The following is a 27,968-nucleotide window of genomic DNA, read 5'->3' on the forward strand; positions in this document are numbered from 1 at the left end:
TTTAAACTGTTAAGGAACTTTTGTGGGGGCATTTCACTCACGTAGTTTCAAGGCTTTGTCTGATTTGAGTTTCCATTTACACATTGCTTTGGGAGAAGGGATTGAATTCTTTTATTTAGATTATTCCTTTTTAAGGGAATGTCTACAGTGTAAAAATTGCTAGAGATGTTTTAGGTTAAGTCAGTTGAATATCCATTTGGATTGATTAAATGATAACCATAAATACAGATAATAACGTTTAAACACAACGACAACTACTTAGCACTTCGTTTCTTCTTTCTGTATTATTTTTGCTCAACAGGGAGGGGACTGTATTACGTATTGGTATTTGCTGTTTCCGGGACTAACACTAATAGAAATGTTTGAATGTGGTTAACCGAAGTGGTTAAATAGTTTTTTTGAAGCTTGCTTTCAGAAGCTGGGTGGCTGTGGTGCCTGTGTGCATCATAATGCATGTTTCAGGTTTGACAATTGTTTTGCCTGTGGATTGTATTCAGTGATCCAGGTATAGTACAATTACATGTATATGGTAAACTAAAACGTTCCCAGAAGCTGTACATCACTTCACAATGTTTTCTGTATGTGGGGTTGCGTTTAAAATAGTTTATTATTGCTCCAGTATTCAAATAATCTTGTAAGGTTTCAGTTTGTAAGTTGAATATGAATGAATTTTAAGCAGTTGTTTTTATAACCTAAACCTATTTATTGTGGTAATATTATTAACATTGAAAAACAGCATTTAAAAATGAGTGAATCTATGTGTCATTCTTGGTAATATTTTAACTTTCGGCAGCATGTAATTTTCTATTCTGTGAGCATTCTTCTAAACTTCCAACTGAAAAAATTTGTAGAGTACGCTGATTGTGCTTCTCAAAATTTAAAGTGTGCGTGTGTGTGTGTGTGTGTGTGTGTGTGTTTAGAAGATCCAGCATAGCCTTGGATGTGTGGGAAGAGTTAAAAAGCAAGCCCTGAAACAGTGTGATAGAAATGTTACTTTGTTCTATGTATCTATAATGAGGATATGTTACACTAAGCAAGGCTCCTAAAGAAGTAACATTTTAAATTATGAGGAGTCTGCTGGTTATTCCGCTTTTATGCTAAGCATTTGGGTAAAGATCTCCTGTTAACTTTCAGTTACTTTAAAATAAATAGGTTCAAGGAAAAAAATAGGCTGCCAAATGGGATCATTTGCTTTTAGTTCTTCGATGAGGGCCCTCACAAAATAGTCTGTAATTTTGTCTCTGTTCACAGGTGCATAGCATTCCCATATTTTGGAAATCCAAGATTAACTGGAATTGACTAAGTCTAGCTTGTTAGGGACAGATGGCTGCTTTAAACAGGTGTCACTTTCTTTTCTTTTCTTTCTTTTTTTTTTTTGTTTAACTGCTTTGCGTTGGGACTTCCAGTGGTTCACAAAGGGCTGTCCAGAAGCAGGTGGCATCCTTTGCTTTTGTTGTTAGTAAAGTCTACTTTCAGAATTCATTATTTTTCCAGCATTTTTTTTAGGGTTACAGTTTTGAGATACTCAAAATTTGTAATTAATGTAAGTCTTAATTTCTGCATACTTTTGTATTTTTAAGACACAGAACTTTCAGATCCATTCATAAAGCATCAGTTCTTATAAATAATGGTGAACTTCCTTTTAATCCAGAAAAAGTACATGGGAAGACTTTACATCTTTGATGAGTCCAGTTGTCTGAAGGAAAAACTCAAGGCAGTTTGGAAGCCAGTGAAATTTGATTAACATGACAAGTCAATTTTTGCCACTCAGTACTTAAAAATTTTCCTTGATATCATTACAGTTATTTTGAGTGATATTTGTTGGAAATGCATTCTGATTTTGTTGAATATTTTGTATACTTTCAAATGCAAATTTTTCTCTGACTTTCAATTTTGACTCTGAAATTGATGGTGATTTTTTTAAAAGGAAAGTTGTCTTTAAGCACTGGTGTTCAAAAATCGGTACTGCAGTAAATAAAAAGAGCGATAACCAATTAATTTTTAAGGTTCCTTTTTACTGTATGATTCTGTTCTTTTTTTGTGGACATTTTTATATATCTTGTAGCGTATGCACCAGAGGGTGCTGTGCTGTTTTGCAACTTGAGTTTATTATCACTAAGAATATGAATTGATTAGAACTTTCACTTAAAGAAAAGTTGAATATGCATTTAAGCTTTATAATGTCTGTTTCTCTGGAGTATAATGTTTAATATGTTGCATGAATTGCCAGTTTCATATCACAGTCTGTTTACTAATATATATTAGTGTAGCCTGACCATATAAAATTTGATATCTTTGTCATAGCCTGAATGCCTGTATTAGTCCTATAGGCAGATATGTTGATTAACTGATATAGAGATCTTAAACCCTTTAAAAAAATAGCTTGTGAATCGTGCTGTTTGACAGTATGGCTTTCTACCCTGTGACTTTGATATCCTTGACACAAAGTAGATTGTCCTTTCTAGAAATACTTTGCTGTTGAATGGTTAGTGATATACTTTTTGTGATAATCTTGACAAAAAAAAATAAGCCAACACAGTCCTACAGCTGAAAAGTGTAAACGACAGGCTAATTAACCAACAGCTGTAAAATAATTTTTAAGGTTTCATAATTCAGTACCACTGTAGGCTGTAGGAATCATCTGGCTTGATGATTTGATTTGTTTTATTACCCAAGGAATAATAGATGTTCTGTCCCATGCTGTGTTTCTTCTAGGCTGAGAGGGAGGTCATGTTACTTGGTGAGGGCTTCGTAGGATGACTGCTGAGTCGGATCTTTGAGACTGCTCCTGAGTCATTGATGACTGCTTCCCAATAGTCTGTCCTTTAAAACACGCATGTTTAAACCGTGGCATCTTCTTCCAATACGCTGGAACAGATATTGTTATATCCCGCAGACTTTGTTTTAGCTTGGTGATGGGTTTATCTATACTGTTTCCCCACATCTAACTGTAGTCAGCTAATAGTTTCAAATAACCTGATAAAGCATATCACTTTATGAGTTGGAATTCATTGATGAGCTCACAGTGCAATAGACATTAGTGATATTTTAAAGCATTTGACTAGTTAAGGTAGATCAGGTGTTCTCTTTACAAATAAAATCCTGCTAAGGTGTTGAAAGTATGTAATAAGAAAGTTGTTATGCTTAAAAAGGTTTATAGTTGAAGTTTTAAATTCGGTATCAAATTGCAAAATGTACTTAATGAACGTCAGTGAGTTAAAAATGGAGTTTTACTTAGAGTATTAATAAATAGGTATGTGTCTTAATTTTTAAATAGTTGGCTGGGATACAATATTGGTTAAAACACTACCGACCTTGGAGTCAGATTTCAGATAATCTTATTAGCCATATGGAACCTTGGACAAGTTCACTGGGCCTCAGTTTTTTTCTGAGGGAGGCCAGATAAATCTTACCTTCGTTTCAGGGTTTTGTGAGGATTAAGCAAGATAACATACGTATATTATGTGTGTTCCTGGTATTTGATGCCAAGTGCAAGCCCAGTCCAGGTTAGTCTGTTACTAATGGGGAATGCACAGGAGACACTTCTCCTGACCTTCTGGCCACCTAAAAATCCTTTCAATCTGCCCCTCTGCCCATCTGTTTTCCACTGGTCTGGAAAGATTTGGGCCACTAATCCATGCTCATTAGATAATGATTTCCTTTCCCCGCTTTAAAAAACAAAGATGTGACACTGTCAGTCACAGGTTTGGATTCCCATATGAGAATCAGGCTTGTTCTCACACTGAATTAATAGAATAAGAAGCCGAAGAGATGCTTTAATACTGCTCTGTAGCCTTGTTGTAACAGGTTGGTCATACTGCTCTTGCTGTACTCTCTGGTCTAGAGATTTCCAGTTAGGAGCCGGTGATTTAACTTTACAGCATCTCTCTCTACTTTAAGTTGTCCATTTCATTGTTCCTTTTTGCACTTGCAGGTGAGTTCATCTGATAACATTTTGAGTGCTATTTATAAACTTTATACTAAATGTACTCATTAATATACAATGATGAGAACAAATAGTTGAATAAAACTGAGTTCTTCAGGGACTTATTCTTCAGTTTTATAATGTACTGCTCCAAATCATTGCTAAGCTAGAGCAGAACAGTGTGTGAGGTCAGCCTGTATACACCTACAGCAATAAATAATTTTGGAATAATTTGCCAGCCTTAGTCACAAGTTGTAAAGTAGCCTTGGAGCATTACCCAGTTTCATGTATACAGTGAAAGTATAGAAGGAAAACGTCATAGCAGCTCCATTGCTTTGGATGTTAAACATGTTTAGGGTAGCATTTTGAAGTTGGTTGCTCTATCTGAAGTCGCTATTTAGCAAGATTTTATATTTCTGTTTTTTTTTTCTGGACAGTTTAATTAGGAGTGATTTTTTTCTCATTTTAGAGTAACTTAAAGAGTTCTGTCTGCTAAAATTGATCTGATACTGCGTAGCATGATTTTTTTGAGTCACTCTGTATTGCACAAGCTTTTTATCTGCCTCTCATTTTACCTGTTTCCATTCTTTCCACTGCTGTTAAGTGTTTAATTATAAGCTGCTTTACATTACTTTTATAGGTACCTGTCCCCAGCATATACACTAGACTGTTAGCTCAGTTTTATCTTCCACTTCTGCCTGCCAGTGAATTTGACATGTTTTAAAAGCAACCTTTGGGAAAAGACTAGGAAATGTGATGTTGTTGGTAAGGTTGTGGTATATTATCCTTATGCTTACATTATTTCCTCACAATCTCTTACCATCCGACTGCCCTCTTGGGCAAAAAAATGTGGCTTGTTTCATTAATAACCCAATTGTGGTTTTCATTTGCAGGGCTTTCTACCTTGTCCTGGTTATATGCTGCCTTCTGGCAGGGTGTTTTAGCATTAAATCCACATCCTAACCCCCCAAATAATTGTGTTTGCCCAATTGCATATGCCTGCTCTTTGCTGACCCTTCACTACCGCCTTCTCCCTTTTCACTTTTGTTGGAAGCAATAGTATCCAGCCAGTACTGCTTGCCTGAGCTTGGATTGCCTGGTCAATAATCTCAGCAAGGGACATGAAATGTTAGGGGTTGAGTGCAGGAAACCCAGACAGAGTGAGTCAGCTGACCTGAAAAATAAAAGTGCATCAGTTGGTGAGAAGAGGCAGATGGGTTGAGAGGTGATGGGGAAGAAGGGTAAGAAAGCTGACAAGTCAGAAGCTCCTGAGGTCCTAGGCAAGAGGCTGAAGTGGTACTCAGTGGCACGCAGTGGTACGCAGTCGGACCACAGGCAAGGCCTTCCAAAGGGCAGGCACCTGCACCTACACAGTCAAATGACAGAACTCTGGTTCTAAAGCCCCTTCTTGCAGCAGTAGTCTGTGATTCCATGGCAAGACTAGTATGGGGAAAGGCGAGCCTCCTAGTAAGCTTGAGCAAGGGGCTGGTGTTTCCTTTAGCATGGTCTCAGAGGCTGGTGTGTGACTTTTGTGTTGCTTCTCCAGATCAGGACAGCAGAACCCAGAGCCTAATGACCAGAGCATGAGCCAAGGTTCCAGCCTTCTAGAGGCTACTCTGGGGAGTGGTGGCCAAGTGCCCTGTTTCCTCACCCCCGAAAGGAATGAGGGGTTTCACTGCTTCAGTTGCCTGCAGGAGCGAGCTCCTGTGTGTGTGTGTGTGTGTGTGTGTGTGTGTGTGTGCATGCGTGCATGCACGTGCCAGGCAAGTGTCTGACAGTTGAGGAGCCTGCCTGTTGCTCACCAATGAGAGATTTCAAACAGGACATGATTTCCCAAGTGTGTGGATAGGCAGTTGAGCAGAGGCAGAGAGGATGGGAGGGAGAGAAGAAGAAACACCAAGTTGATCAGATTTTTAAACGTGTCTTTTCCGGTGACTGAAACCTTGACTTTTTTCTTCATTTTATGTTTTTGCATCGAGTTTTTAAAAAGCTAATGTGTGGTCAACATCTGGGCAAATTCTGAGGGCCTTGGGGCCACCATGGGGACGTGGACCTGAAGGCGTCACCTTCGTGATCTCAGTTTCTGTTGGGATTAGTTATTCCTTTTCTTTTTTTGGGTGGGGGGAGGGTTTTTTTTTTTTTTTTGTACTTACATAACCATTCTTCTAATTCAGGGATGGCAGCCGAGAAATTATTGTGTCTTTTGTCAAGAGGTAGGCATTTTCAAAAAATGTTATCTTAATGTTAATTTGGTGGGAACACGAACCAGCCTTTTAGAGCATAGCAATAAAGCAAGCTAATGTGTGTCTTAGCTCTTAACCAGTTTAGTGGGGGACAGGTTGTGTGAGTCTTAAGGTTACAGTAGTTTTTGCTTTTTAACATTGTTTTTTGAACACTGTTTTTTTTTTTTTTTTTGTCTTCATTAGTATGAAGGTATTCGAGTTTTTAGGCTAGAAGCTGAACAGCATTTGCATATGTCAGTAGAAGTGTCATCCTTAAAATGTGATCTGGCCTTGTGCAGTTTCAGCCAGCAGGATTTACCTTAATGGGAAGAAGCGTCTTAGAGATGCTTGGCTTGTCAGTTGGAAGTTTCTTTTGTATTTTAGTTGCAGAGGAGTGGGGCAGGTTGCGCGAGAGGGGCGGGAAGAAGCAGATTCATTTAGGAGTCATGTTTCTATTGTTGGATCTCAGTGTGTTATGTAATCTCCCCAGTTGGTTTTCCTGGACTGTGAAGTTCTGATGGAGATTGGGAATTGGAATCAGGATGGGGTGCCAGGAGGTTAGAGACTGACTGTGTATGTGTGAACCAAGATGTGGGAGAGTGTCAGGCGAGCCAGTGTGTCTTTCAGGTTCTTTTCCTCCGCTGCTGTGTGGTGTTAGACAGAACACATCCACTTTGGTGATAGGCACTTTATTACTTTGATAAAAATGTTTATTACATTTATTTCTTTTCTCCTAGAGACTGAATGTATCTGAACAAGATGATTCATTTTGCTCCTGAAGGCTGAGTCTGTCTAGCTATGTATAACCGTTAGTACATTACAGGGTATAAAATAATATTCTCTCTTAAGGAGCCTGCATTGTGATTTAGTCATGCACAAATTTAGCAAGGAAGGAATTAAAGAAATGAATGGTGAGAAAATCTAGCGTATGTGCGAGATAACAGAAGCAGTGCTTGGCAGCTGTGTCTTTATGTTTTGCTTTGGATCGATGGTTTTGTGAATAGAAGTTTTGCAGTGACACCTAGGTTTTTCATGTGCACCCGTAAAGAATCCAAGAGTAACATCTTCAACATCAGGCCTTCACTGATTGACATCTGATTACCCGACGACAGTGTTAGGATGTAATCGCAAGGGTCATTAATCAAAAATATATGACAAATTGCTATACTAGGGATCTGAAATTTAATCTTTCCAACTGTAAGTGTGGTATGTGTCTTGGTGTGCCAGAATTAAAACTGAGCACGACAAATTAATACAAAGAAATCGGATAAGCTTAGATTCTGCATTTTGTAATACAACCTTCATGTTTCTGAAGGGTGTGTGAAAATATTCTGTGTAAAACAGCTAACTGCATTTTTAGGATGTCTTTACATTGAGGAAATGGAATTTAGCTTAGATCCTGTATGTGTAAATGTATGTGCGTGTGTGTGAGTGTGCGCGTGTGTGTAGACCTCTAAAATGTCAGCTCTATGTGTGTCTCACGTGGTATTGTAGAACCTCTAGCAGCACTTTTTGCTCACTGGTTTTTGAGTTATACACACCTTGGGATAGTATTGGGCACGCTTAGTGTTTCTACCTCAATCATGCTTTCTTGAGGCAAAAGAAAGTCATGGGGAAATGTCTGAGTTCCTTGAATGACCTTTGTATAGGAATTTTTTCTAATAGAGTCTCACATTATATGAAGAATTTGAGCCTTTACTTTTAGTTAATTAACGGCCGTGAGTATTGAAGTTGAATTAAGTTATAAAGAAAGAAATTTAGAAGCCATTCCCATTATAGTAAGTTATGTTGCTGGATAAGCATTTGATCTGTTCCTTTATATTTAGAAGTCTGTCAAGGTTTGAAATGTAAGACCTTTTAAATAATATTGAGTGGGCAGAGCTGTGTAATAGATGTGGATTTATATTTCCGCAAATGTTTGGAGGCTGTATGGCTTAGAAGGGAGATGGGGTTCTTTGATCTTTGAACTTGGAAAGCAGTGTGTCTTACAATTTTGATGGAGTTAGGTTTGCTCACTGGGATGGTAGAGGTGCTGATGGACATGGAAGTGACTATGAGAGATACAGATCGACTTCCTATGAGAGGTTATTCTGGAAACCCAGTATTCCCAGTACCTACCTCTAGTCCTGCTACCCTTGATAAACTTTGAAATAAAACTTTCAGAATAAGTGAAAGCCTCTCTATTAAATTGTGTGTTCATGTCTGTCATTCTTTGGAATTTTTCAAATACGCATGATCTCTGAGCTGTAGAAGTTAGAGTTTATCTTTTGGATTACAAATCTCAGAAAGAACGCTAAATGATGTGACTTCATGTCCAAACATCATCTTATTCTGAAGAAATGAGGTTAAAAAAAAAAACAACAACTAGGTAAAATTGTAGCAAGATCATTATCATTGGGCGTATGGACCACTCCTGGCTAACACGGTGTAGATAAAAAGTGTTGTTTTGGTGGCTGTGAGTTCCACTTTGCCATGTTCAATATATCCAGTGGTATCTCTAATATTGTTAATACTACTGACATTATTAATATTATTTAGATCAAAAATATTTTAGCCAAGATCTAATAGCATATATTAGTCTATAGGCATCTGATTATATATCTTTGTGTTAGCTTTCATTTTCACTAAGGATTCAGTGGCTCATAGATATGTATATTTGATGCAATAATATTTTGGTTAATTTTGAGATATTGAAAACATCTAAATTTCCATTTTGTTTCAAAGAAGTGTCATGAAAGAAAAGACAAATAAAGCAGTAGGTGTTAAATTGGGTAGCCTAACCATGTGGATGTATTTTTTAAGGTTACAGATTGTTGAAGACTACCAAAATTGACAGATGATATTTAGAAATAAGCAAGAATAAAAGAGATACTGAAAACTGAAGTGGGATGAAATCAGTAGAGAACTTAGAGATAAAGCTAAGGTGAGATGGATAATGTAAGAATATTAGTGGTGAAAGCATTTCTTGAGTGAATGATTTTTCTTTCCTGCTGGCTGTGGTTTTGACAAATGAGAGAAGCCTGCATTTTCTTCTTTTATGCCATCACGTTCGTTTCGTTTTTTCTTTGTTTGGATATATTTACAATGTTTTCTGAGACCATTAGACCATTGATGTATGAGATTTAATGATATTTTAAACAGGAAAGCATTACGTTAGATATTATATTTGGGTCCTTTAATTATTATTGGAAAGTAACACAAGACTAGTGCATGAATCTCAGAAAGTGAATACATTTGAATGTGTTTGTATCACAGCTTACGTGATGTCTAAAGCTAGACAGACGTGTTTGGGAAACTATGCCATGAATGTATATATTCTCAAAGCTTTGAATTTTGTTGGAAGGTTTAAAACTTATATTGAAATATATTGTATAGTGTGGTGAGCTCCCATGTAGTGCTTTTTATTGTTAAAATAATACAAGGTATTAATTTGAAATATTTTGTAATTTGAAATATTTTTGTAAATTGAAATAAACCTGAATCCTTTATTTTGTATTGTTTTGGAAAAAAAGGTAAACTTTATATTGAGAATAGACTCAGTGTAGATCTAAAGTAATTCTTAGATTTAAGACAAATTGTTTAAAAATGCTCATATTGCTTCCTTTGAAAACAGCATTTCTGTATAAGGAAATTATTCTCGCTCATTGGTCAAGTGTTTTGTTTAGTGATTCCAGACTTTTCTGCTTGAAACCTGAGCTGTTACTAAAACAAAATAAGACAAAATGAAACATGCTTCATAGCAGGAAAGAGTTTCTCTTGAGATCTACCTCTGAGAGGTGGTGAGATGCAGTTAATCTTTTGTCTTCTTGTTCTTTTAAACTAGATTGTGGGTAGAGTTGGGCACACAGTTAAAAGCCATTTTGTAAGTTGAGAGAAGGGAATCAACCATATTCTAAAATAGCCTCTCCTGAGTTAACTTCTTAGGAGACCTGGCGGAAGTTGTTTGGTTTAGAATACAAAGAGAAAGACATCCCAGAAGTTCTAATAATTCACAATCCCATTCAAAGCAGGGTAATATTTTCTGACTTCGGGTATTCAGGGCATGAGGAATTTCCCTTAATAATTTCTATTTCATTGAAGCCAGACAAGTGTGACACTTACGTTCCAGAACAGAGATCTATAGGAAAAAAAAAATCCATACTGCAAAGTAAGCTGTAATGAGCAGAATGAAATGTATGATAAATGCTGATTGATGGTATTTTAATAAACAGCACAAAATGCAATCCTAAAGCTGAGATTTCCATGTTTGGATTGAATTAAATGGTTAAGACCAGAGTGAGTAGACATGTTACATTAAATAGGACCTGCCTTTTTCCCATTACATAGTAACTTTAGTTCTAAACTGATCCATAGTGTTTAATGGGAACGTAAATAACAGCATATTTTGTGGTAATCTTTTCAAACGTTTCTGTTACAGGGCAACTACCCAAGCTGAATAGTAAAGTGAAGTAAAATTAAAAAATGCACTAATTATCTTGCAACCACGCAATTGTTTCTTATCTCGGAGGGTTATTTTATAGGTTTCTGTTTTTGGGACACATCTACATTAAATGGTTCTACATATTGAATTTTTATGATTCCTAAAAGTAGATAGGATTTTATAGTATATAAAGAAAACACCATGTAAAGTATAAAATTTAATAAGCCAAATAGTACGTTTTTTTTTTAAGATTTATTTATGTTTTTAATTGGATAGGCAGATTTACAGAGAGAAGGAGAGACAGAAAGATCCTTCATCCACTGGTTCACTCCCCAGGTAGCTGCAGTGGCTGGAGCTGAGCCAATCTGAAGCCAGGAGCCAGGAGCTTCCTCTGCGTCTCCCACATGGGTGCAGAGTCCCAAGGCTTTGGCCGTTCTTGCCTGTCTTCCCAGGCCACAAGGCAGGGAACTGTATGGGAAGTAGAACAGCTGGGGTATGAACTGGCACCCATATGGGATTCTCATGCATGCAAGGTGAATACTTCAGCCCCTAGGAGGCTACAGTGCGAGACCCCCAAATGGTGTTTGAGCTAAGCATAAATATAACCCTACAAAACAAAAGATTATGGAGTATGTATATGATTTCAGTAATATTTACAGGGTGTTTTGTTGTGAATTTAATATAGTATCATTTTTCTTTAAGGATTAATTGGTTTTTATTGTAAGTGCAGATTTACAGAGAAGAAATAGAAATATCTTACATCTGCTGGTTTATTCTCCAAATGGCCTCAACAGCCAGAGCTGAGCTGATCCAAACTTAGGAGCCAGAAGCTTTTTCCTGGTCTCCCACGCAGGTGCAGAGTCTCCAGGATTTGGGCCATCCTCTTTTTCTTTACCAGGTCAGAGGCAGGGACCTTGCTGAGAAGTGGAGTATCTGGGACTTGAACTGAACGAATACCCCTATGGGATGCTGTACTTGGGAGAAGAGGGCTAGCCAGTTAAGCCATTTAGGCCCCTGCAGTATCAATTTAAAGGTTATTTGCAATAATGTTTTTATGCTTTTAGATGTCTTCTGCCTGAAACCAAAGTATGATTTTATATAACTCTCTTAGGCTATTTTATATTCCACGTAGTATCAATAAAAGCACAATTTTATTCTAGTGTTAAAAGTTGTTTATTTTTAAAATCTGATTTCCTCTGCATTTTTATTATTTAATAAACCATCTATTTTCATTGTAAGAATAATATTGACTTACTTATGCTATATTGGAGCGACTTGGCAACAGCAAAGAGCTTAATACTCTAATTTAGAAGAATGCTATTTCTTCATTGTAAGGAAAATCGTTCTTCAAAAACTGACCTGTGTTTCATTTATTTAGGAACAGAGAGCGAGAGAGAAAGAGAGAGGAGAGAGAAGGATAGAGAGAAGAGAAGTTGGACCTGCTGATTTTCTCTCACAACAGCTGGGACTGGGACAGGCCAGAACTGGCAGCTGGGAAGGGCACTCAGTCCAGGTCTCTCGTCTGGGTGGCTAGGAACCAACAAAATCCCAGATCCATCCCACGCTGCCTCCCTGCACGTACCTTAGCAGGAAGCTGGAATCAAGAGTTGAGCCGATTCAGACCTAGGTATCTCCATAAGGGATGTGAGTGTCCCAACCAGGGCCTTAACCTCTAGGCCAGATGCCACAGAGTGGCTAAATTTTGGTTCCAGATTGGAATCTCAAGTCCTCATGATGGGTTCTTCCTGTATGACAACCTGAGCCTTTCTTCTTGTCTCTTGTTAACTATTTTTCTGCCCTGATGTATAGTCTTTTGCAAGACCAGGGGAGATAACCAGGAAGTTAAGGTAGAGATAAGAGAGGTGGAAGATCTCTGAAAAAAGTTAAGATGTTTCCAAGTTATAGGATTCTAGTATCTATCTATATCTATATATCTATATATCTATGTATCTATATATCTATATATCTATATATCTATAAATCTATATCTATATATTTGTGGTGTTTAATAATAAATCAGATTCTTTATTAAGCTTAAGTGAACTTGGGCCTGGTGCGATGGCTCACTCAGCTAATCTTCCACTTTACATGTGCCAGGATCCCATATGGAAGCTGGTTCATTTCCTGGCTGCTCTACTTCCCACCCAGCTCCCCGTTTGTGGCCCAAAGCCGCGGGACTCTGCAGCTGTGTGGGAGACTCAGAAGAAGCTCCTTGCTCCTGGCTCCGGATTGGCTCAGCTATGGTGGTTGTGGTCATTTGGGGAGTGTGCCGGTGATGGAAGATATTTCTCTCTGTCTCTCTTCTCTATTATTTGCCTTTCCAATAAAAATAAATGAATTAAAAAGAAAGTTTGAGTGAACTTTGGGGGGAATTATCCATCTGGTTGAATCCCTTCTTGCTTTTCTACCTTAAGGTAAGAAAACTGAGGTTTCCTGATCTGCCTAATGGCATGCAATATTTATATTTATATGTCTATATATAAATATATATTTATATTTCTTCCTGTATGTATAAATGCATAAATATATATTTATATTAGTATATTTATATTTATATATTCATATTGATTAAGGATAAGGCTGTTGAATTACCTGCTTCCCTGTAACAATTAGTTTTATATATAAACACAAAAAATTTTTAAAAATTTAGTATTTTCCCTGATATAGATTTATAGGTATAAGAATTACACCTTCCACCTGCCCATTATCTCCCCATAAAAAATTATTAAAGGCACATAACTTAAATTTTCTTTGCCTTTAGTATTTATAATACTCATTTATTTTAGCTATGTTGATCTCCATTTTTCTATAAAGTCAAAATTTTGTAATTCTGTGTTCAAAGTTGAAGTATCTTAATTTCAAAATTATTTCCAAATATAACTTTCAGTATATGAGCATTTAATTTTAAAAATAATGACACAGAAATAAGATTCTAAAATATTTTTCATGGCCATAAGCAGGTTGTGTATTACAAGTTGGAATGCAATATTTGCTAGATTTAAATTTGTTTTTTTTAATACATTATTTATTTGAATGTCAGCATCACAGAGAAAGAGAGTGAGAGAGAGAGAGAACCTGCTGGTTCCTTTTGGGTGGCCGCTGTAGCCAGGGGTAGGCCAGGCTGAAGCTGGAATCTTCATCCTGGACTCCCACTGGGTGACAGGTGCCTGGACACTTGGGCTCTCATGTGCTGCTTTATCCAGGCCATTGGCAGGCAGCTTGGTCGTAAGTGGAGTAGCTGAGACCAGAATGAGTGCCCGTATGGACGCTGGGATCCGAGGAGGCAGCTTGACATGCTGTAACACAGTGTTGACCCCAAAGTTATTTTCATCAGCTTCAAAGGTGGAGTGATGGGGAGAGCAGGTGGTAGGGGAGGAGAGGAGAAGGAAGGAGAGAGATTTTTCCATCTGTTGATTCTTACCAGATACGTGTAGCAGAGTTAATCAGGGTTGGAGCCAGGAACCTAGCCTCCCAACCAGGTGTCCCGTGTGGATGGCAGGAGTCTCAGTGCTAGGGTCTTTATCTGCTGTTTCTCAGGTCCATTAACAGCACGAACTGAAGCAGAGTAGCTGGGACTTGAGCTGGGACTCTTAGATTTAGGGAGGATATGGGCATCACAGCACTTGTTTCTTGCTGTTTTTTCAAGAAAGATTAGTACTATATTTTTATTCCTATCACTTGTATGTTCCTTTGCTGGGTGTTAATAAGGCATGTCATCATCCATGTTGTTAGTGTAACTAATTTTCATACCCGACTGGCTCCCTTTAACTTGTTCTAAAAATTCATGGTATTATTAATTAAAAAAAAAAAAAGCATTCAACCCTCCCCCCAGTAGATCACTCTCTTGTGGGACGAAAGTGAAATATGGGGAGCTGGTAGAGGCAGTACAAGCTGAGACTTGCCTGGCTGGGTCTTAAAAGTGTGTTAGCGCTCCTGTGTGCCGCAGGTAAACCAATGATATGAGGACAAATGGACTGCTGTTTATTCCACAGCTAACGGAAGCCATACCAGCAGCCATGCTATGGATGAGTTATTTTCTTACGTACGCACTGTTGTTTATTCATCACTCGCGTGAGACTATGGCAGGAGTAATTAGTTCCCAAGGTTTTATCTAGTGTGTGATGTGTGTGTCCTGTAAATCAGGGAGCCAAGACCTCAAGCGCAGTGTTTTGTGATGTGGAGGGGTGATTTGCGTGCTGGCACTGTTATCAGAAGCAACACGTCTAAAGAGAGACCAAGAAAATGACAGATAAGTCTTGGGTATAACTCTGTGTTTTCACTAGCCCCATTTGAGGTACCAGATCTGGAAGAATACGTTTATAAAAAGACGGGAGTACTTTCCCCACGAGGAAAAGCCATTTGCCATTTACTCTTAACAAGGCAAATCCCCACGGAAGAACCTTCTTGTAAAACTGTTCCCATTGGGTTTATCCTCGCCTTCAATAAAAAAGGAGGTATGATAAACAAAGGTATGATGAAATAATAGTTATCTCTTGCGTTTTTTTATTCCAAAGTTCCTCATTTTTTATGACTTTTAAAAATGAATTGCTACCGTTTCATATGAATCGGGATAGACTCAGAATATAATGAAGTTGTTTTTGTTTTCTGTTAGTGACCAAAAAAAAAAAAAAAGTTGGGTAGGTAAAAGTCTCTAAATAATTTATCTCTGAAGTTTGAATTTCTCATTTGTTGACCTGTAAAATAGGACATAAAATACACATGTTACAAGTGTGATCAGCTGAATGAATCCTAGAAACTGGCAGGTCTTAAGCAAAATTTAGATATAGACATCGAGTTACTAAAGCAAAAATTACTGGATTGCTTTATTTGTTGGATATGAAGAGGAGAAAACGCATTTGTCCTTTCTGTCTTATGAATTATCCAGTGAATTTTGACCTCACTGGCTTACAGATGTGGATTACTTGAATCTTTTTAAAAGAATGTTCTTTGGAGTTTTTAAATGGACCTTGAGCCTTATGTATCTTGGAGCAAGAATTTTGTCAGAATGGCTTATTGCCTATTCACAAGAATCATTGAAGACATGCTTATTCATTGCCAGGCTATGGTTTTGTCATTAGGAAACTTCTCATGTCACGTCTACTTTCAAGCTGGACATTCCACCCCTGTGCTCTGTTAACTCCCCTATTCTGGCCAGTTTGACTTATGCTGCTGTGCATTGGTTCAGAGCACCGAATGGGCTTAAACTTCGTGAGGCGAGATTGCTAACAATGACTCCGAAGACTCTTTTAGGGATTCTGTGATATGGGCGAGTCAGTGCTGTGTCAGTCAAGTAAGCCCTGGATAATTGAAACTGTCATTTCTGCCCTAGACAGTTTCCTAAGGTCAGTTGGTCTCATTATTTCTCTCCTGTATAACTTGGTGCTTATTCCTTACTTTATTTTAGAATGTGTTTAGCACTTAAATATCTCTCTTCTAGACTTAGATTTAGAGTGAGCTTTAGCTTTATGGGTTCACTTATCCCTGTCACTGTTTGGGGATTGTCATTTAGGTTCTTATTTATTTATGAATGTTCAAATTGTTTATAAGCTTCTTGAGGACAGAGATTATCATAGGTTTTTGCTGGTAGCACAAGAGTCTAAATCCTTTCCTAGTAGGAACAATCAATAAATAATTATCGATTAGGTCTCAGATTGTTATCTTGAACCAAATTGTAGACATCACTTTTATAACTCTGTCTGATTTTGTAAGAACAATTAGAGCAAGCGGTTTTATAATTCTGGTTGGATTTATTCATTCCTTTCAGCCCCAAATGTATTTAATATCATGAATTAATGCATTTTGGACTATTCATGTAGCAGATGATTTACCTGGGTGTGAGTTGGAGCTGGCTTTAATTGAAGTGTCATAGTTTACCTTTCAAATAACATTTTGTTGTGTTACCCTTTTGCAAACATGGACTGCAGGCAAGCACACACACACATACAAATGTATGAAATCTTAGTTTTATTTTCCCCTGGGATTTCTGTATTGTTTAATAAGACTAATGACTTCGTTTTAGAACTGGAGGAGGGCCATTTTGAACCCAGTACCCTCTTGCTATTTTCTCATTATGGCAGGATACATAACTTGTAATTATGCTTCTTGTGGCAGAGAGGGGGCAATTTTTGAGAACTTTGGTTTAAGGGGGACTACTTTGAATAACTCAGATTGTATCTTGGGTTTCTGTTCTTGCTGCCGGACTTCTGAGATGTTAGAAGAAAATGGTCAGGACTCAGATTCCCAGCAGAATACAAAGACTGCAATCTTCAGATCTGTGGGTGTGTCTGTGATATTTCAGCTAGAATCACACTGTGGACAGTGATTTATCTCTGCTATAGAAACTTTGTCCTCCAAAGTTTAACGCTTTTGTTCGAAGCTGCCATTCATAAGTCCATCCAGCCCTCTTTTTAGCTCCCATGTTCTAATTCTCTACTCTGTTTTTGAGATGGTAAGTTTGCTGACTTTAGTGCCAGTTGTGAAGTCATTATTAATTCTGTCAAAACTGGAGGGATGCCCTCCAGCAACTGTAAGAAGTTTAAGCACACGTGCTTTTTACTTTTTGTGTTCATTCATTAAACGCTGGAGCACATATTGCCACCTAGACTTTATAGCAAGAAGTGAGCTGCCACAGAGAAAAGGACAATGACCCAAACTGATCAGCCCTCCGCTCGTGAGGAGCTGAGGGGAAGATGAAATAGGTTTATCACAGCTGATTATAAAAGCGATCTGGCGAAAAATGAGCAAGTGGGAGGATAGACTGTAGGTCATGGGAGTGAAGAAGGGTATGATATTAAATAGGATGATTAAGGTAACCTTACGCGCAAGGTAACATTTGCACAAGGAACTGAAAGAGATAAGTTTTGGATGGTTCTAACGTGGGTTCATATACTTAAAATGCACATGCCTTGATGATTGGTACTAGCTTTCTTTTTGCACCATGAAGTTTTGATTTTTACTTCTGTCCTCAGCACTTTGTGCCTTCTTGTCTGTCTTAATTTTTATATGCTTTCCCATGAACACACTGCCTTTTTGTTAGTGAATGAGAAGAGGGGTGGGAGGAAGTGGGGGGTAGAGGGAGAGAGGGAGGGAGAGAATGCATGTATTGATTATAAGCAAGCAGGTTGAGATCTGGGCAGTTACATCTTTCAAGCTTACCATACTTTTTTTTTTTTTCCAAATGGAAGGTTGTTATGAAACACCTGTTAACGCAACTGTATCCTTAAAAAAATTAACAGAATGACCAGGGGGGAGGGGTGTGGGGAGGGGTGGGGGGATTCCCAGAGCATATGAAACTGTCACATAATGCATAATAATTAATAAAAAAATTAAAAAAAAAAAATTAACAGAATGTATATACGAAGTACTAAAAGTAAAAAATCATAATGGGAAAATAGAATTATCCCGACGGCAGTTCAATTGGCTACATATATCCTCGGTTTCTTATGGCTAGTTTAAATTGGAGAGAGATCTTGACACATGAAGACGTCTGTGTTACAAATATTCTTCCGTGTCTTGCAAGATGTGGAACTAGAATACCACACTTATATAGCATAAAATCTATCATTATCTAGTCATCTTTAATGATAATTTATGAATTTAATTTTTAAACATTATGTATGTAAAAGGATATAAATGAGGAGTTAGATAAATAAAAGTTACCGGTGGAGGCAAATTGTCTTGAATTCTGTTATTTTGACAAATAGATTGTCACGCTGGTATTTTTAGAAAGGAGTTTAGAATACTAGTGTCAAAATCATATTTCCCACTTCAAGTTAGTTGCAAGTATTCAGCACTGAGTGTCTGTCATACATTACGAGATGTACAGTTTCATAGTGTTTGTAGCAATTGTACTGTTGAAAAATTTCAAAAATGATGTAACATATAAATACATATATTATGTAGATTTAACTGAAAAGTTATTTGGGAAGGAGAGGGGGGCACTCGCATCTGCTGTTTCACTCACCAAATGCCCACGAAGCCTGAGACTGAGCCAGCCGGAAGCCAGGGTCCAGGAACAGTCCTGCTCTCCCACGTTGGGTGCAGGAACCTGGTTACTCCAACTAGCATTGCTACCTGCCAGGTTCTGCATTTGCTGAAAGGTAAGTCAGAAGTGGAGCTAGGTAACTGACGTAAGCACTCCGATATGTAATGCTGGCATCTTGTGTGTGTGTGTGTGTGTGTGTGTGTGTGTGAGAGAGAGAGAGAGAGAGAAAGAGAGAGAGATGGAGAGGGGTAGGGAGGGAACGAGGGAGGGAGAGAAAGAGAGAGAGTGAGGAAATAGAATATGAATCTTCCCTCTGCGGATTTGCTTTTGAAATGACACCAATGGCCCAGCTGAGCCAGGCTGAGGCTCGGAACCTGGGGCTCTGCTTGTATCTCCCACGTAACCGGCAGGAACACAGACACATGGAGCTTCGGCTGCTTTATCAGGCCCATTCACAGAGAGCTGGATCCAAGTGCAGCGGCTGGATTTAAAGTGGCACTCATATAGGTTGCTGGCAGTGCCAGCTGTGGCTTGACATGGTGCTATGCCCTGACCCCTTTTAAAAAGTTCAAAAAAAAATTTCAGTGGAAATTCAAATAACTATTCAGGTAACCTTTGATAATTGTGTGTACACTTTCTGCATTTTTGATCCTGGTTTCCATCCTTTTAATCATTAAATGAATGTCACGTTTTGCATGTAAATATGCCCTGGTATTTGTGCCTTTGCCTGTAATGAGACAGTTTATATACACCTTAGTAACCTGTGGACAAAAATCTGTTGAAATGGAGTCCTTCATTTTTCACATTAATAGATAATAAAGAAGCCAAATCTTTATCACAATTTGTGTGAGCCACTGCAGGTTTTTTTTTTTTTTTAGAAATATTTATTTTTATTGGAAAGTCAGATATACAGAGAGGAGGAGAGACAGAGAGGAAGATCTTGTATCTGATGATTCACTCCCCAAGCAGGCGCAACAGCTGGAGCGGAGCCAATCAGAAGCCAGGAGACGGGAGCTTCTTCCGGGTCTCCTACACGGATTCAGGGTCCCAAGGCTTTGGGCTGTCCTGGACTCCTTTCCTAGCCCACAAGCAGGGAGCTGGATGGGAAGCAGGGCTGCTGGAATTGGAACCGGCGCCCATATGGGATCCTGGGCGTTCAAGGCGAGGACTTTAACCACTATGCTATCGCACCGGGGCCCGCTACTACAGTTTTGGAAAGTTATTTGGAGGGATGAGAAGATCTGGGAATACTGAGTCTATTTTCATGCCCCCTTCTACTTTTTTTTTATTTAGGAAAAATAGTTAAAGTGTAAACATGCAGCCATGTTGATGATGATTTAGTGAAATCCCATCTCCATCTCTCTGATTGCTTAGTGGGCAAGTCATGGCTCTTGTTTCAGCCAAACTCTGTTCATCTCCCTGCTTATCATTCCCCTGGCTCTCTGCTCTCGGCAAAGCCCCGACCCAGCTGAGCCGGGGTTAGTGATGGCATTATCCATCCTTTGGCCAGCTTGGCTTGTATCTTCTTCTTGTGAATGAGGGGATGGAGTTAAAGAATTCTTATCCAGGCATCCTTTAAGATTTAGAATCCTTATCTTCATAGTTGTCGTCTTCATTGTTAAATTAGGATTAAATAGAATTTTTCGTTTTTACTAGATGCCTCAGAAAGTATTTGTTTGTGCTCTGTGATGTTTAAACTGATGTTGCTCTTCTAACCGTTTCTATCCCTCTCATACATTTTAATACTAAAGGAACCATTGCTTGAAGGGTGGGGCACTGTGTTTAAGCCTAGCAGAATAATGCCATGCCATTAGAGTCCCTGGGCCCAAGTCCGGCCTGTGCTTCTGATCCAGTTTCTTACAAAAACACTTGGGAAGCAAGAAATGATGCCTGTAGTATTGGCGTTCCTGCCCCGATGCTGGAAATCCAGGTGGAGTTCCGGCCTTCCAGCTTTGCCTGGCTCAGCCCCAACTGGTGGGGCATTTGGAGAATAAGCCACCACAACATCTATCTATTACTCTGCTTTCCAAAGAAATAGTAAATCAATCTGTCTTTAAAGCAGAACCTCCTTGTACAGCAACATCCCTTCTTAACATTACTAAACCAGTTTTTAAAATATTCAGAGAAACGTAAAATACTCTGTGAACAGGAAGGAGAAATAATGAGTTTATAACCCTTATTTTTACTTTTCTCCTTCAAATTAAGGTCTATTTAGTACTAAAAAAATTTCCCAAATCTGTCATTGATAACCAATCCTAAATTTTGAGGTATCAAAGAACCAAAGTTCTTGATAAAATGCTAAGAAAGTACAATAATTAATTCAGTTTTTGTCAGCAATGTTTGAGAGTCTTTGATTAAAAAATGTTTTTGAAGGTCTGTGAGTGAACATGAATCAACTATGATAGGTGCTTGCAAATGCAATAAAACTGGGATTTGTTAAAAAAAAAAAAAAAAGGAGAGACCCAAGGTTCTTAGTCTGTGATTCCTTTTAAGGATTATACACTTTTTATTGCAGCTTTGTGGCTTTGAGGAGATAAAAGACCCCGTGAATCCCACAAGGCAGCATCCAACAGCTCCTGTATGGTATATTTATTCACTAGTTTAATTTTTGCCCCAATGACTTTTAGTCAATACTGTTTGACTGGATCCCAACCAGTAATATAACCAGTTCCGAACTTGGATTTTTATTTCAGAGCACATTCTTTGTGATTAGATTAAAACTGTTTAATAAAAATGTTTAGTAATTGACTGAGTCATGAATAATTACTTTGGAAGTTAACACCTTTCTGTAATACATGCCCTGTGGATAGTCTATTTATTAGTCTAATCTGAGTTTATAAACTTAATAAAGTGTATGTACAGTGTTCTTGTTTAGAGGAGTTCTCAGTCTTAATTATTTTTAAAAAGGTTTTTGTTAGGTCCTGCAGTTTATAATTATGTTATGCATTTTTTTCTGTCTTTTTTTTTTTAGACATTCAGTGTAATCTGTGTTATTAATCACTTCTGCATTGACTCTTTTTAAGAACTGGCACATCACCCCCACCAAGTTGCCGTGTGCTTCCTTAGCAAGTAAGGGTACCAAAAAGAGTACACAATTACTGAGTATATATTTTTGTGTTTTTTTTTTGTTTGTTTTTAATCGTTTTCTTATTTGTAAAATGAACGCTCATGTGGTTTTTGTGCTCTTTATTGTGTTGTCTCCGTCATGGCTTCTGCCTCTGTTTTCTTGTTTGCTCTGCCTGGTTTCGCGCGGAGCCTGTTCCTCTGGAGAGCTGTTCAGCTAGCCTGTTCTCCTCTTGCTGCAGCCTCAGCTCCCTGGTCAGATGGCCCTTACGCCGTGCTGCCTGCTTTCCTCCTGCTCTCTCTGGATTCTTTGTCTTTCCTTTCTGGCTGGTTGCCTCACATGCCTCTGTCTGTTATTCCTGCTTACTTTCAGAGAAACAATTTCCTTGCTTCTGCTTCTTATGGTTTGTTAGGCAGTAAAAGCAACCATTGAAGGATAGATAACCGTGGTGTGTGTGTTTTTTTAAGTACAAAGAATGCAGCTGAAAGGTACTTTAAAATATTTCTGGCTTAGAATAGTGTGGCTAAACATTGATTATTTGAAAGAATTTCACTTTCAAAAGTTGCAGTAATTAAAATCACTAAAATACCGTTAGAAACTTCTGGATATGTTTTCAGACAAAGTGATTATTGCTAAATCATTTATTGTTTTTTTTCCTATATTTTTAAAATCTTTATGGCATTTTATGGTTGAGCAACGTTTTTCCTTTTCTGCGAATACATTATGAAAATGCCTATGACTTATATGTAAAGTATAAGTCAATATATTTATACTGTTAATCTTTAAAGCTGTAGAATATGCATTAATAAGATAGAATTGATGTTTGAATTAATGACATTTCTGACCAAATGAGGTAGGAGGAGAAACAATGCATTTTTAAATGGTGAAATTTAAAATTTCTTCACTTTTTCAGTAATTTTATGTATATAATGTGGTCATTGGGTTCCTAGGTTTAGTTTAATTTTCTGTTTCCTGTTACTTTTTTTTTCCCTGTTGGAATTACTTTGTACTGTCAGTTTTTTCCCCCCGAACCTCTATCAGTTTGTTTGTGTCTATTCTCACCTTTCAGAGGGCTGTGTAGGAGCAAAAACTTGGGGATGGTAGGTGGTATGATTGAAATGTGGATCATAATCTGTGTGGTGTTTGTTTTACCAAATTAGTTAGGGATGCTGAGGATACATTTGGAATATTTGTGTATGTTTAGCGTTTTGTCCCTTTGTTGGGAATCTCTCAGTGTGACTGGTTTTTAATAGGATGTGTCTTGAATTGTGGCCCAATCACTCTTGAACACTGTTAAGCCTTTTAAACACACTGCTCAGACCCGTGGAGGGAAGCCTACAGGTTTATTAGCCTCAAAGCCCAGCATACCCTTTCAGGTCGCACGGCAACAGACTCCTAGCAACCATAATAGATTGAATTTCTAAGAGTGACCAGGCCGGATGTAATAATAAAGCAAGAGGTACAAACAGTTGTCATGGTTTTCTTTTCACAGTAAGCCAGTTTGATTTGGGAGGAAGCTTAGCCTTTCAAAAATGAGCAAACTTCTTATAAAACAGTTTTTGTGCCCCAGAACTTCTGGTATTGAAATAGCAATATTAGTACCACATGTAAAGAGCTCCTAGCTAAGAGAGTAGTATGCTAAAGAGGAGACAACCAAATCCTCAAAAGTTAAAAGGTTTTCTTGTAAAGAGGCTTTTCAGGGAAGTATTTTTTTAGAGTGTATGTATCATAAAGTTTATGTACAAACTTTAAAATCGTCATAAGCATACTTTACTATAATAAAACAGATTTGTGCTTTCTCTTTTTAGCTGCCTCAGTTTTTAAGTGATGGCTGTATGAAATTGACCATTATAATCTTTTAAAGTTTACGCGAGAAAACAGAATCTTTGATAGGTGGGCAGTGTTGCTTGAAAAGTATGAAGTAGCGATTGAGCAGAGAACTTACTTAATGAAGAAATGTATTAACACGACGGGACGGTCCTTCACAGTGACCGTGTAAGCTTGTGTGGGGTTCCTAGAGGTACAATGCTGTGTTAGAGCTCTGTCAGTATTTCTTCTTTGTAATCCTTAGTATGTGCTTGCTAATGCAGCCACGAAAAGGATATACAATCAGGTAATTCACAGGATGCTTGCTCTTGGGCACACATCTCCTCCTGGAGCTGCTGGTGTTGGAAGTGGAGCTGCAGCCTTTGACAGCAGTAAGCTGTAAATATACACACAGCTCATACCCTTGATTGGTTCATCTTTTGTATCACCATTTGGAAAAGACTGTTAAAGTGGCAGTTAGAGTAAAGACTGGCAATTACTGTAAAGAGCAGAAATTAGGTATTTGTGACCTATTATATTTCATTAAAAGACTTCCTTATTAAAATGGCACTGCTTACTCTGATTACTTGACAGCTGCCCTAAACAGATTAGAAAATACACAGCTTTAGCTAAAGGTAAAATCAACCCATCAGGCAAGCACATGACACAGAGTACGAACATGTTACAGTATAAACTGCTGCTGCTTTTTAAAACAATAGGTAGAGATGTTTATCCTTAAGCGGTGTTGTCTTCCCATTACATCACCATGGTGGCATTTTCCCATTTAGACACTCTTACACATCCGCTTGATTGCATAGTAGCTTCATGCTAAAAGGTCTTATTGTTAGCCATGATGCATCTAGGGGCTATGGGCTCAGCAAAGAAACATTGTTAGGTGATGGGCAACTATATCTTCACTGTAAATATTACCTTCAGTAGGCAACAGTTGAACTTCTACAAATTTTACCACTAAGCTATTACTTTCTGAAATGTTTTTCAATGCATTCCATCCCTTAATTATCCAGCTGAGTATTTTAATACAATGTATTTAATACTTGAAATTTAAGCATCATTTTTACAACATTGACTTGCCCACTTTTCTAGAAAAAAAATTTTTAAGTGGCTCTTGTTATCTTTTTTCTGCTTTTTTGCTGCTTATCTTGTTACATAGTGATTTATACAGTGATCTTATAAAACGTACTTTATTGACTGACCCAGCCTCTCACTTACTCTGTATTATTGGTTAGCAGTTAAGTAGCCTCGTCTGGAACACATGGAAATAATTCATTTCTTTGCCATCATGAGGTATGGTGTTTGCACTGTAGATGAGTCTGACAGTGTCGAATCACAGCTCACGCATGAAGACACAAAAGCTCAGTATGAAGTGGGTTTGTGGGAAAATGACCTCACAGAGCTAATCATTAATACACATTTTCGTCAGTACTGTCACAATATTATTAGTTGTAGTTCTTAGCAGAAACTTAAATCTTGATAGTGACTCAGTGTGCTAAGTGAAACACTCATATGTTCACTCATCTACCCAAATATCCATGCCTTGTCATGTCTTTAGGTGAAAAAAGATGTTGTAAATGTGTGATATGGATTGCTTGGTGTATGGTAGCTTGCAAAATTGTTAGGGGGAAAATGTAGTGCTTTTTTGAGTAACAGAGACTTGAATTTATAATCTGCTTTTATAATTTGATAGCTAATTGTCTTTGAATGAATTCCTTAGTTTTCCTTAGTTAGTCTGATGCTAGATTTTTTCTTTTACACACAAAATGGACTTGTGGCCTATTCAGTTAGAAATTGATACATGAAGTGAAAGTGCATTATGTATATATAGAGAGCTAAACAAGGCAGCCTGGAAGTAGCAGTCAAATTAGGTTAGGTAGTACTGTCACTTTCATTTGTCTGATTTATTCCCTGTGTAGAATATGTGGTGGGTTTTGCAGGAGGAAGAGCCAACAGAAAAATCGTAATGTGAAATTGCACCTAATAAAACCTTTTTGAAAGATTCGTTTATTTGAAAGACAGTCACAGAAAGAAAGGAAGAGACAGAAGGAGATCTTGTGTCCACTGGTTTACTTTCCAAATGGCCACTGCAGCCAGGACTGGGAGGCTAAATCCGAGAGTCAGAACCTTCTTCTGGGTCTTCCAGCTCGGTTAAGGGGTCCAAGGACTTGAGCATCTTCTGCTGCTTTCCCAGGTGCATTAGCAGAGAGCTGGATCAGAAGTAGTAGTGGGGCTTGAACTGGCACGCATATTGGATTCTTGCACTGTAGGTGATGGCTCAACTAGCCATCCCAAATTTATTTTTAGAGGAGATGTAATGTAATGCATGTTTTATTGTTTTCTTTCTTTCTTTTTTTTTTTTTTTTTTTTTTTACCATTAGTAGTTAGGAATTCTTTAAACTTTTAATTTTCTGTTTAAAATTTATTCACTCGGGAGTCAAGGAGAGAAATGGTATTTCTCATCCATTGCATCACTACTCAAATGGAAATTAAGAGGCAGGCATTTAGTCCAGATCTCCCCTGTGGGTGTCAGGAACCCAGTTACTTGAACCATCACCTGCCTCAGCAGGAAGCTGCAGAGTGAGAGCTGAGCAGAGAGACCCCTTGACCTGTGAAACTGGATGGGAACCACTTGCCTGTTATGCTACATGCTTATTACTTCTAGAGTAAACATTTTAGAGATTCCAGGTATTTACAGGTTCAAATCTTGGCACAGAATCTTTACGGAGTGCAAGATCAACAGTTGTTAGGAAAAATATATGCTGACAATAAAATGCTTGAAATATACACTGCACTTTTACATGTGTAAGAGTAGAAGTGACTCAGCTATCCAGGCTTACGTTAATACTTTGTGTTGTTGAGATAAAAAAAAATGAATCTGATTTCTGCTGAGGAATAAGGCAATGCTGGAGTCACATGAAAATCTGATTATACTTCAGACTTTTCGAGCTTCCCTGAAAATTGTTTAGCAAACTCATCATTCATTTAGAAAATAAAATTTTAATTTTAATGTATCCTGTTTTTTGCTTAATTGACCATGAAAGCATTTAGTGTAATGAGAGGATAGTATTTCCCAAAGTCTAGAAGTGGTTTGAAATATAATAAGAGTCTACAGTAAGCATTGGGATTAAACTGGTTCAGGTAATGTTGTGTTGTTTCAGCTCTTTGAGGAGGGTCATTCTAGCCCAAGCTTAAGCAAAGGAAGAGATTCAGAACATGTTTAACTTTGCTTTGACATTTTAAGAGTGGGAATAACAGGCTAAGTAACATTTTTAGGACTGGGGCAACAACGTTTATATTGGGCACCTACAATCTATTGGATGAAACCACTAGCTATTGCCAGAAGTTCTGCAAATTTTTGCTAAATGATTTTGTTTCTTGAGTACAGCTTCATAGACTCATGTTGCTCAACTGTCTGATGACATTAAAAAATAAAGTATTGTCAAAAAGTGAATATCTAATTTTGTACTGATAGCAGCCATTCTTTTGGCATTAGTGAGCAAATAGCTCGGATTTACTATCTTTTGTGTAGGGTGTAGTTCACTTGTCAAAATGTGGAACATAATTGTAGCTTTTGTGCTTCACTGAGTCTTATGTATGGCTCAGTGAGTATTCATACATTAGCTTCATAAACTTTCTCACTGCATCAAATTTTTTCCCTGAAAATTGGAAAGTTCATGCATACTTGGTAGTTACATTTCTTGCTTTGATATTTTTAGCACTTTGAACTGTTCATTTGTAGTGAAATATGTAAATACAAACATGCATATTCATTTGTGTGTAACTATACACACACATACATATGAAATGGCATGAGCTTTCTTGTCAATTTACTTTTATAAGTTAATGATTTATTTATTTTATTGAAAAGGCAGATTTACAGAGTGAAGGAGAGGCAGAAGATCTTCTTTCCACTGGTTTACTCCCCAAACAGCCGCAGAGGCTGGAGCTGAGCTGATTTGAAGCCAGAAGCTATTTCCACATCTCTGTGTGAGTGCAGGGGTCCAAGAACTTGGATCATCCCCTGATGCTTTCCCAGGTCATAAACAAGGAGCTGGATAGGAAGTAGAATAGCCAGGACCTGAACTGGTACTCCTATGGGATGCTATGCTCAGAGGTGGAAGTTTAGTCAGTTGAGTCATTGTGCAGGCCCGTCAGTTTGCTCTGAAGTTGGAATTTTTCATTTTGGAGTGAGAGTGACATTTTGAGATTTGATTGTTGTTTACAAAACCTTTGTTTATACTCCTGAGGAATAGTAAGCTTTTCTTGTCTGTTTGTTTGTACTTGCTATGTGTTGAGATCTTTTTGCTATTTTTCTCCATTGAATTTTCTGTTACGATGAATCAAAGTGGAACTAATGAGGTGATGAAACCTCTGCTCACCAACTTGGGAGGGCCAGTGTTGTCCTTCTGAACTCTACACTCAGCATGGCATGTTACCAGCTTGAAGCTTGCTGAGCTGGATGCATTCACACTACATGGAAAAGAGCAAAAACTATTAATCTGGCTTTGGTGATAGGAGTGGGAGTTGATTGT

The 27,968-nt window shown here is 37.9% G+C and overlaps 1 protein-coding gene across 6 annotated transcripts in view; it reads left to right on the forward strand.

The window, feature by feature from the left end:
* RFX3 (regulatory factor X3) overlaps window positions 1-27,968 on the forward strand; it is a 238,008-nt gene that overhangs the window by 2,607 nt on the left and 207,433 nt on the right. For 3 of the 6 annotated variants that reach the window (XR_009244434.1, XM_058657283.1, XM_058657287.1), the window contains exon 2: window positions 8,950-9,070. The exons of 1 other annotated variant lie outside the window; for it this stretch is intronic. The gene's annotated coding sequence lies outside the window, so the exon portion shown is untranslated. Of the gene's footprint in view, window positions 1-8,949; window positions 9,071-11,943; window positions 12,146-13,770; window positions 13,910-27,968 lie in introns of those variants that run through there. 2 more of the 6 variants (XM_058657286.1, XM_058657284.1) reach the window with 2 other exon arrangements.

Source organism: Ochotona princeps, chromosome 31 (assembly GCF_030435755.1).
Source record: "Ochotona princeps isolate mOchPri1 chromosome 31, mOchPri1.hap1, whole genome shotgun sequence".
Classification (NCBI taxonomy): domain Eukaryota; kingdom Metazoa; phylum Chordata; class Mammalia; order Lagomorpha; family Ochotonidae; genus Ochotona; species Ochotona princeps.